The sequence below is a fragment of the Arachis stenosperma genome, chromosome 5, assembly GCF_014773155.1.
Source record: "Arachis stenosperma cultivar V10309 chromosome 5, arast.V10309.gnm1.PFL2, whole genome shotgun sequence".
In the NCBI taxonomy this organism is placed as follows: domain Eukaryota; kingdom Viridiplantae; phylum Streptophyta; class Magnoliopsida; order Fabales; family Fabaceae; genus Arachis; species Arachis stenosperma.
The window spans coordinates 32594170-32606570 of NC_080381.1; positions in this window are offsets into that span (position 1 = coordinate 32594170).

Sequence of the window (12401 nt, forward strand, 5' to 3'; positions counted from 1 at the left end):
AAAAAGAAAATAAGATCAAAGCAAATTGAGAACTGAATCAAATAGTTAATTAAAAAGATTTTGAAAATAGCAATTAGAAAGATATGATTGAAAAATTTTTATGAAAAAATTTGATTTTTTGAAAAGAGGAAAGAGAAAAACACAAAAAGACACCAAACTTAAAATTTTTAGAAAATCAAACACTAATTTTCGAAAATTTTAAAGGAAAACACAAAGAGGACACCAAACTTAGAATTTTTATGAATCAAAAAGGGACTTAAGAACATGCAAAATCGAAAATTTTAAAAGAAAAACACAAGCATGCAATTGACACCAAACTTAGAATATGAAACTAGACTCAACTAAAAGACTCTAAACCAACAAAAATAAAACAGTCCTAATCTAAGCAACAAGATAAGCCGTCAGTTGTCCAAACTCGAACAATCCCCGGCAATGGCGCCAAAAACTTGGTGCACGAAATTGCAATAACACTTTTGCAATCCCGCACAACTAACCAGCAAGTGCACTGGGTCGTCCAAGTAATACCTTGCGTGAGCAAGGGTCGATCCCACGGAGATTGTCGGCTTGAAGCAAGCTATGGTTATCTTGTAGATCTTAGTCAGGATATCAGAAATTATCAGGATTGATTGTAAAAAGCAAAAGAACATGAATTGATTACTTGTTTTTCAGTAATGGAGAATAGGTTGAGGCTTTGGAGATGCTCCATCTTCTGAATCTCTGCTTTCCTACTATCTTCTTCATCAAACACGCAAGACTCCTTCCATGGCAAGCTGTATGTAGGGTTTCACCGTTGTCAGTGGCTACCTCCCATCCTCTCAGTGAAAATGTTCCTATGCTTTGTCACAGCATGGCTAATCAGCTGTCGGTTCTCGGTCAGGCCAGAATAGAATCCATCGATTCTTTTGCGTCTGTCACTAACGCCCCGCCTGCTAGGAGTTTGAAGCACGTCACAGTCATTCAGTCATTGAATCCTACTCAGAATACCACAGACAAGGTTTAGACCTTCCGGATTCTCTTGAATGCCGCCATCAGTTCTAGCTTATACCACGAAGATTCTGGTTAAGGAATCCAAGAGATATCTACTCAATCTAAGGTAGAACAGAGGTGGTTGTCAGGCACATGTTCATAGTTGAGAATGATGATGAGTGTCACGGATCATCACATTCATCCGGGTTAAGAACAAGTGATATCTTAGAATGGAAGCAAGCATGATTGAATAAGAAACAGTAGTAATTGCATTAATCCATCAAGACACAGCAGAGCTCCTCACCCCCAACCATGGGGTTTAGAGACTCATGCTGTGGAAAGTATACAATGAAACGTGTAAAATGTCATGAGGTACTGATACAATGTCCAAAGATCCTATTAATAGTCAGCTAGTAACCTAGGGTATACAGAAATGAGTAAATGACGTAAAAATCCACTTCTGGGTCCACTTGGTGTGTGCTTGGGCTGAGCAATGAAGCATTTTCGTGTAGAGACCTTTTCTGGAGTTAAACGCCAGCTTTTATGCCAGTTTGGGCGTTTAACTCCAAGTTTTATGCCAGTTCCGGCGTTTAACGCTGGAATTTCTGAGGCCGAATTGCTACGCAGGTTTGGGCCATCAAATCTTGGGCAAAGTATGGACTATCATATATTGCTGGAAAGCCCAGGATGTCTACTTTCCAATGCCGTTGAGAGCGCGCCAATTGGGCTTCTGTAGCTCCAGAAAATCTACTTCGAGTGCAGGGAGGTCAGAATCCAACAGCATCTGCAGTCCTTTTCAGTCTCTGAATCAGATTTTTGCTCAGAACCTTCAATTTCAGTTAGAAAATACCTAAAATCACAGAAAAACACACAAACTCGTAGTAAAGCCCAGAAAAGTGAATTTTAATTAAAAACTACTAAAAATATACTAAAAACTAAACTAAAACTACCAAAAACATACTAAAAACAATGCCAAAAAGTGTACAAATTATCCGCTCATCAGGAGGTAGCGCTCAGCTCTTGGCAAGAGCGCAGCTTCCTCCTTGTCCTTAGTGAAACTCCAAGTTCGAACTCTTGGGGATGCACTAGCAAGCTTTTCTTTTTTGATTTTTCTTGGAGAGTAGCCCGATAAAGCTCTTGGCAAGAGCTGAGTTTTGAAACTTTTCCTTGCTCCCTTATTAGCTTGTAGCGCTCCTTTGATTTGGAGTGAGCCCCAGCTTCGAACCTTGGTGGAAGCATTGGCTGAATTTTTTTGCTTGTTTTTGGTCTTTAAAGATGCCTTTCATGCGTGCCTCAATTTCATGCCAAATATGAATTGCCATATATCATTGGAAAGCTCTGAATGTCGTCTTTCCAACGCAACTAGAAGCACATCAATCGGACACTTGTAGCTCAAGTTATGGCCCTTTAAAGGAGGCATGGTCATGTTGTGAACGCCCAGATTTTAACTTAGCGAAATTTCTTGCCTCCAAGCTCATTTTTCTTGCACGGCAAAGCTAGGTTCATGGGGAGAGCCGAGCTTTGAGTGCTGATTGCCACTCTCCCTGGATTTGGTCATGGGCTACGCTTTTAAAAGCGTGGTCTAAGGCTCCAAAGTGTACTTCAACTTCGAAGTGTGCCCCAAAGCTCTTTTTTTCTCCTTTGTGCTTCTTTGCTTCTTTTTCTTCTTATTTCCTACAAGATTTATAAAATTAAAAGATTAAAGAAATATACCAATTAAGTACAAAAGCATTCAATATTTAAGCACAAATCATCAATTTCTTGTATGAAAAAGTATAGAAAAACATGACATGTTGACATGTCATCAATATTCATAAAATCTCACCTAAATACCATAACACAGAGCCTCTATCATCTTCAAAAAGTAGTAGATCCGAGATAGACATTAATTTATTTTTAGGAATTATTTTCACCAAATACTCCAACAACATTTTCCTCAAATTCAATTATTACCTCAGGACCAAGTATCTGTTGCAGTTCAGAACACCGAAATAGAGGAAACATCTTTCCTAAATTCTCATTATAAAAAGGGAACTCTTCTTCAGTAGTTTTCACTTTAAGAAATATTTTCTTAAAATCTTTGAATGAGGATTTGTACAATTTGAAAGTAGCCAAACCTGGTGAACTGTTTTGATTCACCCAACTACCTTTTCATACCTGTTTCAGTTGAAATAGCGAAAAGAACACTATTATTGATGGTTTAACCTCCAAACTTCCATCAAAATTTTAAAAGATCTCAAAAATGCCAACCATTAGGATGAAGTTGGGATGGAGTACGATTCACTTGCTTTAACACCACACACTCGAAATCAGTGAATGGAAACTTCACTCAGCTCCTGCAACACACAACTATGCATATAAAGAACTCAAAGTCCCCTTTGCTATGGTACATACGATCTTTATCACTACAGGAAAGCAATTCTATCTCCAACGGGAAATTCTTCCTAACTAATTTAGACTTATCTATTCTTTGAATAGTTTCATCATCCACAAACAACGAACTCCTCGTCTTTTCATTCTCGTCAACCTAACCATATAGATCCTTCCTCTTATCATCCCCTTTATTGAACACGTCAGATTTGGGACTATGATATGTCCGTTATAATCGAGGTATAATTCATTTAAACACATGCTACAATTTGTCTAATGTAACTGCTACGTTATGCTATCATTTAAACAAATAATATATCTTTACTCCTCAAAATCATAACTGACAAATGTTGAAGACATGCATCTCACTTATAAATAACAAAGGAGTAAAGAAACATGTATGAAAAAATTATTCATTCTTCAGTTTACTTTGAATATTATATTCTTCACATATTGATTTGAGTATCGGAGTGCCTTGTGTAGGTATCCGCCCTTTTTATTTTACGACGACCGAGGGTATAACTCATCTCACTAGAAGTCTTGAAGAATGATTATTGTGTGGACAAGTTATATCAAGTTTGGAGACCATTCATCCAAGAGCAAGTGTAAAAAGAAAGAAAAAGATAAAATTAATAATATTTATTTTATTTATAACTCTTCTTTCCTCAAAGTAAGTTAGTATTGCACTAATAGTAATTGAAATGAGCTCTACCAAGATTTCATTGTTTAAAAAATATTTGACCTATTAGGTGTTTAAAAAATTTTTTTAGGAGTTAAACCAAATTATTTTGACCAACATTGTTGACATTTGGTTTGGACGTGGTACACACGGTGAAGGCCAACTCCTGAAGAGGGGCTAACACCTCCCCATCATTCTCATATGTTCACTGGCCTTCATCGTTGATGACGCTGCAACTTTGGTCTGTCTTAAGAATGAGTTGCTCGACCATTATTTTGTTGTTTTCGTAGAATAAAATTAATGGTTCGGACAAGATTAGTTGCTCATTGATTCAACATCTTTGCTTTCTGGTGGTGATTGAGGTTCGGGTTATGAATTTGGATCTACCATGGTAGATTCTTTATTGTCTTCTACATCTTTTTCACTGTCATTTTATGACATTGGTTTTGCTACTATTGTGTCCAATTTTGGCAAAAGCAGATTGAAATCCAGTTGGTAGCAAATGACTTTTCCTATCTCCATGAGAAGAACCAACGCAAAGCCTCACCTCTCAATCCATCATAAAACATGTTTAGTCTATGTGATACTAGTATATTTTTGGAATTCCAAAATTTTCATATGCAAAGGATCCATCAATAACCACTTTGTGATCAGTAATACTAGTTAGTAATTAAATGTACAACATTAGTCTAGTTAGATTAGCTAAAATTAGAGAATAGTTAAATGAAAAATTATGGGGATCAATATATATAATGTACAATATGTATAATGAGAGAAATTATGTGGTAGTGGTTATTTTTGAAATTATGATAAATATAAATAAATTTTATTTTTATCTCATATTAAACTAATTAAACAATCTATTATATACATTATATAAATATTTTATTGGTTTCCTAGCAGGAGTCTAAATACCACCCTGGCCTGCTTAAGGCGTGAAAGAATCTATAGTTTGTTACAAAATAATGCGTGTAGCTATGTGCATATATATTGCTCATAAGAGAATAATTTTTTTTGCGTTTTACCACCTCACTAATTATCACTTTCTGATCTTCTCTCTCACACAATTGACCACCACTCTCACACCAAAATTCTGCAATTTGGATAGAATTTCTTCTCACTTCTTCCGTCAAACACAAGAATAAAATCATAGGAAGAAATGTGGCTTGAGCTTTTTGAATCACCATAGGAAGTAGCATCTGAAATTAGAGCTCCAATTATGATGTTTAATAAAAACATGATTTTAATGGTATAGAAAAATACATTACTAAAATTAGAAATCAGTAACAGAAAAAAAAACTTCATCAGATAGCAAAAAAAAAAAAAAAAATCAAACAAAAAAAATATCTAAAAATATTTTGCAATTTACATATTCTCCCCAATTACAATTTCTAGTACTCCAATTTATATTATTTCTAATTCTATCTAATATTCAAAATTTCAAATCCTATTTCTATTAATGGAGCCAAACCCAATTATACTCATTACATTGTCCTACAAGTAAGAGAATAAAATTTCCTCTAAGCATTGATTTTGGAACACACAATATATTTTTTTGGTGGTGACTGACTCACGAGTTTAATTAGTGGCAATCCACATTTTATTTATATGGTTTTCTGTCTTTTTGTAGTTGGGCTGTGAAGCACCAGTCAAGTTACCTAAGTTCTCTTGAAAGTGACCTAATAATAAAGAAATAGATCTTGTCCTAAGATGTAATTCGAAACTATAATTTAAATGTTTAATTTAATTAACCCTTTATTTAATTCATCTTAATAAAATCAAATATATAGTAAAACTTGATCTAGCTAGTCATAGCGTCAATGAAAATGACTGCGAAATGCTTTTAATACAGTTCAATGACATGGTTCGTTGCATTCCTATTCTTGATTCAATTAATAATGCGGATATCAGATTTAGCGTGAAAAACGATGAATTCCGAATAAGATATTCAACTAAGCAGATCTTGATTCGATTCTACTTCTACAAATAGAAATGAAGGTTTATTAATTTACTATATTAGGTTATTGATTTTGCCTTCATGGGTAAAACATGTGGTCCTTTTGTTATAGGACTTGCCACTAGTCTATGTGATGAGCTTCGAAAAGTGGGACTACCTCTACTAAAAGTTACAAAAACGTGACTAATGGCTGCTACTCATGAAATCATTAAACTTTATTCTGTAAAGCAACCTGGATTATTTTATCCGAAAGTATAGTTCTATTCGAATATTGACCGTTTTTTTACTATTTAACCATATTTTTATTTAAAAATTAAAATATAAAAAAATATGCTTGTTTAAAAATTTTTAATAGTATAGAATTAAATTGAATTCTATCAAAAATTGAATTTCAGTTAAAATTAAATTGAATTTCAATGTTTAAAATATTTATTAACTGAACTAAAATTTTATATAATAGTCATTTTTATCTTTTATTAATATAATATTATATTTAAATAATAATTATACTTATTTATTAAATTATATAAAATGATTAAAAAGCTTATATTTTTTAACTAATTTTTTCATGTAAATTTTGTTCACCTCTTTTACAAAAATAAAAATTAGAGTAATCTAAAAATATTAAATTTTAAATATTATTATTAATTAAAAAATAAATAATTTTTTATAGTTGATTTCAACCACAAACTAACAACAAAAAATAAATATAAATTATGAAGAACTAATTTATTGAGTGATCTAATAACATAACAAGTTAAAAAGAGTTAGTTATTAACGGTAAATTATAGCAATTAATTCATGTTATTAAAATAGAATAAAATTATGCCACTTTTTATTGGTGTCATGATTGACACAATTTCATTTAAAATATTCAGACATATTGACAAACGTTTGGTGTCATTAATCTAAGTTAAACATATAAAATCTATATGTGTAAATATTTTTTTAGATTTATATAATAGGTCTTTCAAAAAAATAGTATATATTATATTAAATGAGTTAAAAAAAGAGAAAAAAATGAAAGTAACGAGAGAAAAGAAAATATGTATTAAAATATTGGAAGTACCGAAAAAAGTAAGCTAAAAAAATTAAGAAGAAGTAATTAAATTATAAAAATATTTTAAATATTTTAAGTTTTAAATAAAATTTGAATAAAATTAAAATTAAAATTAAATCTATTTCAATTGAAATTAATTTAATAAAAATATTGAAATTAAATTAAATTTTATTTAAATTAATTTAAATATTTTTGTTTCAAAACGTTAAAAATAAATTAAATTCTTATAAAAATTGAATTTAAAGAGATTTTCAAACACCTGTACTATAGTTGCTGGGTGTACTCACCGTAGCTATAAAAACAGTAGAATCTACCTTTATTAAATTGCATGTGTCTAAATCTACGATAAAATTCAACAATAAATCATCGTTGCCATTTTCAATAAAAGATTTTAGTAGCATCCCTCAACATTGACTATTTTGATATTTTATATTTTGGACAAAATCCGACACAATTATTTGAGAAAAGTATATATTTATTATTCACTACCAAAAAAAAAAAAATAAATTTAAAATAGTATCTATATTATGGTAATTAAAATAAAAGAAATTCTACTTTCCTTTCATGTCAGAAGTTAAAATGATACTACTCTCTCCTCTGTTTTATAAATGTATATTCTTCTCCTTTCTAATTTTTAAAAAACCTCATCTTTAATCTATTTTAAATTTTTTGTGTTAACTAATATTAAGTTTATCTATTTTTTAAGAAAAAACTAAAATATTTTTTGAAAAAAATACCCATTAAAAAATTTTATTTTTTATCATTAAATTTTACTTACCAAAATATCGTTTAATAAATTATTTTTTATTAATTAAATTATATTTTTACCAAAATATTTTTAAAAAAATTAATAATTAAATTTTTTTTCTAAAATATCTTGCCTTCAATAATTTTTTAATTATTAAATTATGATTTTACTAAAATTTTTATTAACAATTATTTTTATATTTTACTATTAATTTGTTGATATCAATATTTATTATTTTAACATTAAATAAAAAAATCTTACCACTGTTAATATGTATAATAAGTAATATATATTGATATTGAAAAATAATCTTACTAAAAATTTGTATTTAATATTAAAAAAATATATATAGATATCGAAAAATTAATAGTAAAATATAAAAAAATTATTAACGAAAATTTTGGTAAAATTATAATTTAATAATTAAAAAATTATTGAAGGGTATTTTATAAAAAAATAATAGAATTATTAATTTTTCAAAAAATACAATTTAATCAATAAAAGAATAATTTATTAAAGGATATTTTAGCAAGCAAAATTTATTGATAAAAAATAAAATTTTTGCTAATGGATATTTTTTAAAAAAACTAATTTATTTTTTTTTAAAAAATGGATAAAGTTAACATTAGTTAATACAAAAATTTAAAATGAATTAAAGAAAAGAATTTTTAAAAGTTAGAAGGGAGGAGAATGTACATTTATAAAATAGAAAAAAGAAAAATGTCATTTTAACATCTCGCAAAAAAGGAGAGTGAGATTTTCTCTTTAAAAAATTGTTATAATATTTAGATATTACAATATTTTTTGTTACTATTATAATTAATTTATATTTTTGTGGCAATTTCCGTAATTAGGACGAATTGAAGCTGCTGTTATCATACAAGTATATAAAAGGCAAAATTTGTATTTCCTAATTTTAGAAATAAGTAAGTTCTTAATTAAATGGTGTGATATTAATAACAATTTTATGGATTTAAGAGAATATTATTTTAAATACTTGGTTTACATGAAATTTTAAGAAAAGAAACAGTAAAAAATATGAAAAGAAAGAAACAAAGGTGGGTGTGTGTTACTGACGTGGCACGTTAGACCAATAAAATAAAAAATTTCACAGATCAACTAAAGTAGTGCGTGCATATGGGTGGCAAGGCGGGAAGCTCGTCCCGTCCCACCCCGCTAGAAGCCTATCCTTTAGCAGGCTGGCCTGCCCTACCCGTCTAGTGAGGCGGTTCTAGAATTTACTCCGTCCCACTTAATTGCGGGCTGGCGGGTTAAACCCATCAAAGCTCCTCTTTTTTTTATTCACTACTAAATAATATATATTTTCACAAACATATTAATAAATTTATAATTTCTAAAGATATAAAAAAATTATATTTTTTATATTCACAAACATTAAAGTCTTTGTAATTATAAACAGGGATGCTACACATCTATGTAACCATGTAAGCAAGTTGGCCAAATCCAAAACAACTCACGCGCTTCCAATCTTACTAAATAAACGTGACTTCCACGTGTCCTATACACACGAAACCACATTCGCGCTTCATTATGAAAAAATATTTCTTTTTCTTCAAAATGCACGAAACTGCTCCTTCCTTTCGAATTTCTCTCAAAATCACTCAAACTTCAGTCACGTTCTCTGTGAAAATCACTATTGCAGAACAACCACAAACAAACAATATTTGTATATGATCACACATGTTGGTGTGATAAACTGATAATTATTTGGCATGATGCTGATGATTTTGGCAGTTGGAATGTTGACAATTAGGGGCCTTAAGGAGCAAGGTTGCCTTGGACGATCGTTTGGTATTACCATACGAAAATGAAGAATTAAGATCACATATTTACTTAAAGGAGAGCAATGACCAATCAAAATCACAAGAAAATAATATCAGTGGTAAGTCCAGTATATAGTATTACTAGTTTCCTAGCTGCATAAGAAAAATGTGAAGATGTAAATTTATTATCCATTTTATTTTATTTTATTTGTTATCTCTGACTCACTCTTCTCTTTCTTTTTTCTTTGAATCACTAGGATTTTGAATGAAATTTGTTGTTATTTTCATTCAATTAAGTGGATAGTTTAACTAAGATATTGAAATTGGTTGTTACTCTGTTCGGTACTTCTTTTGCATGGAGAAACACTATTCTTGTTGATTGAAAGTTTGATAACCATTTATTTACCACATGAACGTTGTTCGATTCGGTGACATTTGTGATTTTTATTCACCAAATGAATGTTGTTCGGTTCGGTAGCCTCCTTTTACTTTATTCAGTGTTTAACATTGTTGTGATAGCATGCAAAAATCATTTCCTAGTATTTTCATTATTTGTGATGTTTGATTCTGTGCTTGAATGAGTTTTTGGTTCGGTGGCCTGTGACATTTTAATAGACTTGATTAAGATATACATGCTTGTGCTTATCGGTGTATTGAGTGAAGTATTGACCAACTTTTTTCAGTGTTTAAGATTATTGTGATAGCATGCAGCAATCATTTCCTAGCTATTTCATTATTTATCATGTTTCATTCTGTGCATGAATGAGTTTCGGTTCGGTGGCCTGTGACAATTTAATTGACTTGATTAAGATATACGTGCTTGTGCTTATCGGTTTATTGAGTGAAGTATTGACCAAATTTTTTCATTACAACAAAACAGAACAAGATAATGGTGACAATGAAGGAGAAGCCGCACTATAACGTAAGCACATTAACTGATTCAGGAATTTGAAGCAATAAGACTCCCGAAGTCATCTGCTGCCCTCTCCAGCCCTTATTGTAAATTCTCATCTGGGGATTTAGATAGTAAATATGACATACTATGACTAACTGATCGTAATTAACAATATTTTGTTTAACTTATTTAAAAAAAAACAAACAATGCTTCTTTCAAATGTATATATGTCAATATTAATGTAAATGTTAATGTATATATCTATTCTTAATATCAATGTATATATCAAAATGTTAATATTTATATCTGATTCAAGATGGATTACTCCTTGTCCTGTTTGTTGGAACTATCTGGCTGCTGTTTTGTTCCAAGTTCTCCAGCGATTTGAATCAGTGTATTTACCAATACATTAAGAACACCAAAAAATATAGTAAACCGAAATTAATACACTGGCCAAACCGAAAATTGCTAACATACTGTACAGAAATTCAGAGAGCTAATTATAAAAAAATGTTTCTATCAGTATTCAGTTTTAGAAATACCTAAACTCTATGACATAGCACAATAAAGAAAAAATTGACTTTTGGAATAAAGAATTTCACAAAAAAAAGTGCCTATTCATTAAAGACTAACAACAGTAAAAAATTAACCCACCTATAACGTCAGTGAACCGAAATTAATACACTTGTCAAACCAAAATGTGCTCATGGGTGAACAGAAATATCTATTAATAAAAACTAAAACTTTTATAATCCTCTCTTGAAAAATTCATATCCGGTGCAATGTAAATACCGGAGCTTGACTGAATCGATGATCCAGCGTCTAAAAGGGTCAACTACAAAAAGACATAATTAATTGTATATTAGCAAAATGCACAACTGAATTTTTACCTAATCGAAAGCAAGTTAATTTTACCTCGCTTGGAGCTGTCTTTTTCTTTTTCTTCTTCTTCATGGCATTTGAGATTTTTTTTTCCAAGTTTGACCCTAATTGCTCCTCCTTCTCTCTAGAATTAGGGTTTCTTAGTTCAATTTCTTATGATTTCTACTTTTAATTCTTGTTTTCATTTACTTTTCCTTGTCATTTATTGTTATTGCATCTTGTTTCTTCTTCATTTCCTTTGTTATTTCCTTTATCTTGTCATTTTTATGTTTATGATACTTTTGTTATTTTAATTTCAATTAATGCCAATTTATGTTTTATATTCATTTATTGCTTTCTTTAGTTGTTGTTATGATTTTCTTGCTTTTGGTAGTTATAATTTATTTTCAATACAATTTAATATTATTTTATTTTTCATACACACCAAGTGTTTGATAAAATACTTGGCTTATTTTTTGCTTAGTTTTCCTCACTCTTGGCTTGGAATTGATGACTTTGGTGACCCTTGAGTCATTGATGTCCATTCTTGTTTGATACATTAGAGTAGTTAGTTGATTTGGTCTCCCTTGACACTACGTGACCCCTTAGTGTTGACATAGGACTTAGGGATTGGAATCAACTATGACTATTTGACTTATCTTCGATGTAAGGTTAACTAAGTAGGATTAACTCTTCATAATCATCATATGTTTGTGGTCAATGTCTAGGATAGGTAACCTTAGCCCTCAATCTATGCCAAGAGATTTTCTTGCATTTGAAGTTTTCTTTCCTTGCATTTTATTGCTTTTGACTTTTATTGCTTTGATGTTTAATTTCTTGCATGTTTAGCTTTTCACACTCTTGGTTGGGAAATTGGGTGTTTGAGTGGAATTGAGTTATGGATGTCCATTCCACATTGTGTGAGAATTGTTAATTGGTTTGGTTTTCCTTAACTCTAAGTGACCCACTAGTGTTGACTAGGACTTAGGGATTGGAATCAATTATGCCCTTTTGACTTATTCTTAAGTAGGATTGACTAATTGGGATAAATTCTATACAATTGCCATGTTTGTGGTCCATA